Raw genomic sequence first — 8748 nt, 5'->3', positions numbered from 1 at the left:
CAAAGGCTGCAGGAGCATACACAGCATTCATGGCTTAGCCCCTACCGACCCTCGAGTGCATCCAGCAAGTGATGCACACACGGATTCGGGGCACAGAGTGGAGCTGGTGACCCAACCCCCTCCCACTCCCCTGAAAGTGGCCTGGTCTTTCCCACAATGGGGACAGAATACAAAACATATATATTCCCACAAGGGGTGGGGAGCCCTGACTACAGTTATCAAAACACAAAGTCTTGTGCCAGCAACCAGAGGCTTCACAAGTGAGGAGCAATAACAATCACTCCTTGCTTAACCGCTGACACTCCCAGCAATAGCAAGTGGACCCTGCAACCTGAGACTTCAGGAACCACAGCAGAACTGGTGACAAAGTGCCCAGTGGCAGCACCTCTGACTCTTAACATCAGTACGAATGCTTTGTACAAGCCCCTGGGTCCCTGCAGGCTCCTGGCAAAGATAACAACACCATTGAACACTGAACCGCTTGTAGAGATCCATCTAGCAACCCCAGGCTACCCAGAAGCAGCAATAACAAGTTGTGTATAGGGAAGCAGCATCTGAGCCTCTGGAGAACTTGTGGAGAGCCAGTGGGGGAACACAAGACCCAGACAATCTCAAAAGCAGCAAAAGTGCTCACAGACTGGGGATCATGATGGTAAAAACTGAGGCTGCAATGACATAGTAAGCAACAAGGCACCAGCAACCTAAGGGGAACAAGCAGCAGAAAGAGGGCACTGACAAAGCCTCTAGAAGAGGCAATGAAAGGTGAAAACTGCAGATTCTCAAACACAACCAAAAGCTTCTCAGGACCAAAGCAACCAAAGCCTTATGCAAGTAAGAAATGTGGTTACTGCCACAAATGCACCAGCAGAGGAACATCTCATCAAGTGTCGTGAAGAACTACAGTAGCATGACACAACAGAAAGAAAATTACAACTCTCCAGAAACCAATATTGAAGTCACAGAAGATTACAATCTAATTGACAGAGAATTCAAATTAGCTGTCATGAGGAAACTCAACGAGTTACAAGAAAACTCAGAAAGGCAGTTTAATGAGCTCAGGAATAAAATTAATGAAGAGAAGGGGTACTTCACCAAAGAGATTGAAACTCTAAAAATACACAAAAAGAAATTCTGCAGATGAAGAACACAGCTAATGAGAAGAAAAATAAAGTAGAAAGAATTAAAAATAGAGTAGATCATATGAAAGAGAGGATTAGTGCGCTGGAATATGAAAATCTAGAAATTATTGACATGGAAGAGGAGAGAGAACAAAGATTTTCTTTAAAATGAAGAAATTCTATGAGAAATACATGACTCAATTAGGAGAAGGTACATAAGGATAATATATATCCCAGAAGGAGAAGAAAGGGAGAAAAAGCAAAGAACTTATTCAGAGAACTAATAGCTGAGAACTTCCCAAACCTGGGAAGGAACCAGATATAAAAGTACAAGAAGCTAAAAGAACTCCTAAATATCTCAGTGCAAAAAGACCTTCTCCAAGGCATATATTAAAACTGTCAAAAGTCAATGACAAAGAAAGAATATTAAGGTCAGTTAGAGAGAAGAAAATGACTTACAAAGGAACTCCATCAGGCTTTCAGCAGATTTCTCAGTAGAAATTCTACAGGCTAGGAAAAAGTGCAATGATATGTTCAACTTATTGAGGGGAAAAAACTATTAGCCAAGAATACTCTATCCAGAAAAGTTACCCTCCAGATATAAAGAAGAAATAAAAGCTTTCCCAGACAAACAAAACCTGAAGGAGTCCGTAGCCACCAGACCTGCCTTACCAGAAATGTTTAAAGGAGCCCTCCTACCTGAAACAAAAAGACAAAGGTTTAAAAAGCTATGAGTAAGGTGATAAATAATTAGAATTATCTATTTAGAAATAAATATATAAATAGAATTATTCAGACAGAATTAGAAAATTGCAACTTGATATCAGAATAAGTTAGTAAACACTTAATTAAAACATAAAGGCTAAAGGGAAAGAAAGTGTCAAAAATAACTATAACCACTTCGATTTGATCACAAACTCACAACACAAAAAAAAGAATAATTGTTAAAAATTTTCAATACTATGTTGAAAGTAAGAGTGACAAGAGTGGTCATCCTTGTCTTGTTCCCGTCTTCAGAGGAATAGCTTTCAGTTTTTCACAGTTGTTGCTGTGGGTTTGTCATGCATGGCTTTTACTATGTTTAGGTACTTTCCTCCTATATCCATTTTATTGAGAGTTTTTATCATAAATGGATGCTGGATCTTGTCAAATGCTTTCTCTGCATCTATTGAGATGATCATGTGATTTTTATTCTTCATTTTGTTAATGTGGTGCATTGATTGATTTGTGGATGTAGAACCATCCCTGCATCCCTGGCATAAAACTCACTTGACTATGGTGTATGACACTTTTAATGTATTGTAGTAGTCATTTTGTTAATATTTTTTTTGAGGATTTTTGCATCTTTGTTCATCAGCAATTTTGGCCTGTAATTTTCCTTTTTTGTGTTGTCCTTGTCTGGTTTGGGTATCAGCGTAATGTTGGCATCATAAAATTAGTTAGGATGCATCCTGTCGTCTTCAATTTTTTGGAAGAGTTTGAGAGGATGTGTTAAACGTTCTTTGAATGTTTGGTAGAATTCAATAGAAAAGTCATCTGCTCCTGGACTTTTGTTTCCTGGGAGGTTTTTGATTACTCTTTCAATCTCTTCGCTGGTGATAGATATATTTAGATTCTCTAATGCTTCTTGATTCAGTTTTGGGAGATTGTATAATTCTAACAATTTATCAATTTTTTATAGGTTATCCAATTTGTTAGCATACAGCTTTTCCTAGTATTCTCTTATAATCCTTTGTTTTTCTGGGGTAGCCATTGTAATTCCTCCTCTTTCAGTTTTGATTTAATTCATTTGAGTCTTTTCTCATTTTTTCTCACTGAGTCTAGCTAAGGGTTTATCAATTTCTTTCTTCTTTTTGAAGGACCAGCTCTTCACTACATTGATTTTTTTCTATTGGTTTTTTAGTCTCTGTTTCCTTTATTTCTGCTCTGATTTTTATTATTTCCTTCCTTCTACTTATTTGGGGCTTTGTTTGCTCTTATTTTTCTAGTTCTTTTATGTATAGCTTTAGATTGTTTGAGATTTTTCTTGTTTTCTCAGGTAAGCCTGTATTGCTACAAACCTCCTTCTTTGTACTGGTTTTGAAGCACCCCATAAGTTTTTGGATGTTGTGTTTTCATTTTCATTTGTCTCCAGGTATTTTTTTATTTCTCCTTTGGTTTCTTCATGGATCCAATAGTTGTTCTGTAGCATGCTATTTAGTCTCCACATATTTGTGACTTTTCTAGGTTTCTTCTTATAGTTGATTTCTAGTTTCATAGCATTGTGGTCAGAAAAGATGCCTGATATGATTTCAATCTTCTTGAATTTATTGGGACTAGTTTTATCAATGTATAATCTATCTTTGAGCATGTCCCATGTGCACCTGAGAAGAATGATATTCTGTTGCTTTAGGATGGAATGTTGTCTCTATATATATTAAGTAATTCTGGTTTAATGTTTCATTAAAACCACAGTTTCCATGTTGACTTTCTGTTTGGATGGACTATCCAGTGATGCAATTAGGGTATTAACATCCCCTACTATTATTGTGTTGCTGTCAGTTTCCTACTGTAAGTCTGTTAACACTTGATTTATATACTCTGAATAGCCAAAGGAATCCTGAGAAAGAAAGAACAAAGATGGAGGTATCACACTCCCTGATTTCAAAATAAACTACAAAACTATAGTAATCAAAACAGCATGATACTGGCACAAAAACAGACAGAAAGCTCAGTGGAACAGAATCAAGAGCTCAGAAATAAACCCACATATCTATGGACAGCTAATTTTCAACAAGGGAGCCAAGAACAAACAGTGGAGAAAAGAAAGTCTCCTCAATAAACGGTGCTGGGAAAACTGAAGACTCACTTGCAAAAGAAGAACTGTAGACCATTATGTTATACCATACACAAAAATTAACTCAAAACTGATCAAAAACTTGAATGAAAGACTTGAAACCATAAAAGTCCTAGAAGAAATCACGGCAATATGGTGTTTGACATCAGTCTTAGCAGTATCTTTTTGAATACCATGTGTTCTCAGGCAATGGAAACAAAAGAAAAAATAAACAAATGGGACTACATCAAACTCAAAATCTTCTGCACATCAAAGGAAACCATCAACAAAATGAAAAGACAACACGCCAACTGGGAGAAAATATTTGCAAATCATATATCCAACAAGAGATTAATTTCCAAACTATATAAAGAAATCATGCAACTCAACACAAAAAGATGAACAACCTGATCACAAAATGGCAGAAGATATGAACAGACATTTTTTGAAAGACTATATACAGATGACCAACAGGCACATGAAATGATGTTGAATGTCACTAATTATTAGGGAAATGCCAATCAAAACTGCAATGAGACATCAACTCACACCCATCAGGGAGGTTATTATTAAAGACAAGAAATAACAAGTGTTGGAGAGGTTGTGGAGAAAATGGAACCCTCATACACTTCTGGTGAGAGTGCAAACTGGGAAGCCACTATGGAAAGCAGTACGTAGATTTCTCAAAAAGTTAAAAATAGAAATACCGTATGACCCAGCTATTCCACTTCTGAGTGTTTATCCAAAGAACATGAAAATAGTAATTTAAAAAAGACATATGAGGGGCTGGCCCCATGGCTGAGTGGTTAAGTTTGTGCGCTCTGCTGCAGGAGGCCCAGTATTTCGTTGGTTCGAATCCTGGGCATGGACATGGCACTGCTCATCAAACCACGCTGAGGCGGCATCCCACATGCCACAACCAGAAGGACCCACAACGAAGAATATACAACTATGCACTGGAGGGCTTTGGGGAGAAAAAGGAAAAAAATAAAATCTAAAAAAATATATATATAAAATAAAATAAAAAAGACATATGAACCACTATGTTCATCACTGCATTATTCACAATAACCAAGACTTGGTAACAACCCAAGTGCCCATCAAAGGATGAATAGATAAAGAAGATGTGGTACAGGGGCCGGTCCCATTGCTGAGTGGTTACAGTTCCATGTGCTCCACTTCGACATCCCAGGTTCATGGGTTCAGAACCTGGGAGTGCACTACTCCACTCTTCAGCCATGCTGTGGAGACATCACACATAAAAATATAGGAACATTTTCCACAGACGTTAGCTCAAGGCGAATCTTCCTCACCAAAAAAATTAAAATAAGATAAAGAAGAAAAGATGTGGTATATACATAAAATGGAATACTACTTAACCAGAAAAAAGACAAGATTGTCCCACTTGTGACAATATGGATGGACCTTCAGGTTATTATGCTAAGCAAAGACAAATACTATTTGATTTCACTCATATGTGGAAGAAAAACAAACAAATACACAGATAAGGAGAATTGGTAATTACTAGAGAGGGACGAGGTGTGGGAGGGCTAAAGGGGTAAAGGGGCACATATGTATGGTGACAGAAGGAAACTAGACTTTTGGTGGTGAACATGATGCAGTCTATACAGCAGCTGAAATATAATAATATGCACCTGCAATTTACACAATGTTATGTATCAGTGTGACCTCAATAAAATATTTTTTTAAGTCTCAGATCAGGTGTCAGCTCCTGTAAACCCCCTTTGGGGACAAGAGTTCCTTCTCTGTACTCCCAAAGCACCAGGGCTGTTCTCCTACCATATTGAATTCATCTGTTCCTGGGTCTGATGTTTCCCCACCTAACTGGGAGTGTCTCATGCCTGACCCAGACTGGTGCTCAGGAAATATTTGTGGGTTTAAACAGAAGCCTAGACAAGAACCTTCTTTCTGACCTCTCAGGCTAGTTTGAGGTTCAAATGGACCTCAGGTGTAAGGAAATCCCCAAATGATGTAAGGTAGAGCAGTGCCAGTGGGAGTCCATGTGATGATTCCAATATGTGTTTCACAAAAAACCATGAGATGTTTTTACTGAAGGTCTAGTAAGTGCTCAGCAGCATGCTCCTTTGGGCATTAACCACCTAGGAATTTCCACCTGTCCCTCAGGGAGCCAAGCACAAGCAAGAGTGCACAGAGTATGCCCAGACCCAGAAACACAGAAAGCCTGTGGAATGGAAACTGTCTGCAGAGATATGTGAGGGCACCAAAGCACCTACTCCAATACGTGCATAACTGGACGTTACTTTTCCTTCCCCTTTCTCCTTTTTTGTCTAGAGCATATTCCCTCAAAATTCTCAGGAGAATCAACTTAATAGATGATAGGCTGGAAATGTTGAGAAAAGTAAAATTGTGTTTGTTTCTCCACCAGCAAGCATCATGCCTGGCAAGACAACTTAGGAAGACTTGCTTATCCAACTGGATGACAGTGAGGGTCTTTCTGTGCTCCCCTTCCCTCCTGGCCTCTCAACTGCTGATGTTGTCCTCACCTTCTCTTCCAGAGCCTTCTACAAGCTACTCCCAAGAGCAAGCAGCTGTCTCCACGGAGTCCAACACAGCCTGGAAGGCAAAGTCCCTGCAGGGAGACACAGAATTCCTGGGTTGGAACGGAAAACATGACTAGAGCAATGAAAGATGGAGTAGGAAAGAACACGGCAGCAGCTTGAGTGAGCACTCCAAGATCAGCCAAAGTGTTGAGTCTGACTTTCTGGATTAGCTCTTTTCAAGTAGGAGCCACCACCAAAGGTGGAAAACAGATGTCAGAAGACAATTATGCCAAATGCAGAAGCCTAAGCCTCCCATCAGCCTCACCCAGAACGGCTTTGTAAATTGAGGCTAAGCATTTCCTCTAAGTATATGGTCAAGGGCCACCAAGGGCCTCTAAGGCACAGAGTGACCTATGGAATGGGACATTGGAGAAGGCAGGGAGTGGAAAGCAGAAAACAGCCTGATCAGACCAGACATGAGATTATGGATGAAATGAAGGGACAATTGGAACAGTATTATTGAGAGAGAGTCATCATGGGAGTCTGGACTGCAGGGTCCCAATACAATCTGTTATTCACGCACTTGACCACGGACAAGACCCTTCCACTTTCAACTCTCCATCTGCCACGTGGGAGGTTGTACATTATGTTCTCAGTGCCCAGGTACTACGAGTCCATGAGCTAAGTTCAAAACGTCAAAGATTGCAGAGAGAGACAGGAGAAGGCAGATGTGGTGGCTGAGATCAATAGGCAGACGGAATATGTTGCAACTCAAATCAAGTCAACAATGATGACACATATCTGATGTTTTCCTACAGAACTGCCTCACTGACATAACCCTTGTTGAATATAAAACAATGACCTCAACTTGACACACGGACCTTAGTAAGTTCAGATCACAATCAGAAAAGTTCAGGCAAGTTGAGAATATGAATTCAGCTCACCCTAGGCACGCACTATTATGGGACAATTCTATGGCCTGCCACTGAGAGTCAAGATTTATTTGGCAGTTTCAATTCTCCCAGGATGTAGCCATTGAAGTAGAACATAAAAGGCAGATACTTGCATTCATAGACATCATAATCACCTATGAAAAGTCCCTATGGAAGTTGACTGAAACATAATAGGTTCATACCCACTAAATTTCCTGTGGGACTTTCATCAATAAAACCTAATGCTGGGGAAGTTACTTTAGCAATGACAGAAGCCAAAACTTTTCAAATACATCTCAGAAAGGAGGAGGGACTGTGTACCTTTCCCTTAGGATTTTGCTAGGTGGGGAGAAATGGATTCTGCTTCTCCTTTTTTTTTTTTTTTGCAACTCACTAACTCAAACCATAAAAAAATATATAGTTCTCCAGTAAATATAAATATATGGACAAATATAAAAACCTGTATTATTGTAACTTTCATTTGCAACCCTACTTCTTGTTCTGTTATGGGATTTAAAAGACAAAAGCATAACAATAACTATAAATCTATATTAATGGGTACACACTATAGACAGATTTAATTTATGACATCAATAACATGAAATGGAAGGTGCAAAGCTGTAAAGGAGTAAAGATTTTTTATGTGATTGAAGTTAGTTTAAAGCATATTGTTATAACTTTAGGGCATTTGACAAAATCGCTGTGGTAACTACAAAGAAATCTCTGTGGAATATGCACAATAGAAAATTGAAGGGAATCAAACAGGTCACTACAAAACATCCACCAAACTCAAAGGAAGGCAGGAACTGAGAGGCAAAGAGCTGTAAGACATATGAAGACAAATATCAAAATGGCAACAGCAAGTGCTTCTCTATCATTAATTACTTTAATTATAAATATAAATGGATTAAACTACCAAATCAAAAGACATAGATGGTGACATCAAGTGAAACAAATAAAATTCAACTGTATTGTGTTTACAAGGGAGTCACTTTAGATCTAACAAAAGGCATAGCTTGAAAGTGAAGTGATGGAAAAAGATATTTCATGCAAATGATAACCAAAAGAGAAGAAAGAAATAGAGAAGAACTTCTACAACAGTCAGAAAAAAGTAACATAATAGCAATAAGTACATACTTCTCAATAGCTACTTAAAATATCAATGGACCAAATGCTCCAATCAAAAGGCATAGGATGACTGACAGATAAAAAAACAAGACCCATACATATGCTGAATACAAGAGACATACTTCAGATCTAAAGACACTCACAAACTGAAAATGATGGAATATAAAGAGATATTCCATGCAAATGGCAATGATAAAAAAAGCTTGGTAGCAATACTTATATCAGACAAAATG

Source organism: Equus przewalskii, chromosome 12, assembly GCF_037783145.1.
Source record: "Equus przewalskii isolate Varuska chromosome 12, EquPr2, whole genome shotgun sequence".
In the NCBI taxonomy this organism is placed as follows: Eukaryota; Metazoa; Chordata; class Mammalia; order Perissodactyla; family Equidae; genus Equus; species Equus przewalskii.
Note: the sequence above shows the minus strand (reverse complement) of the source record.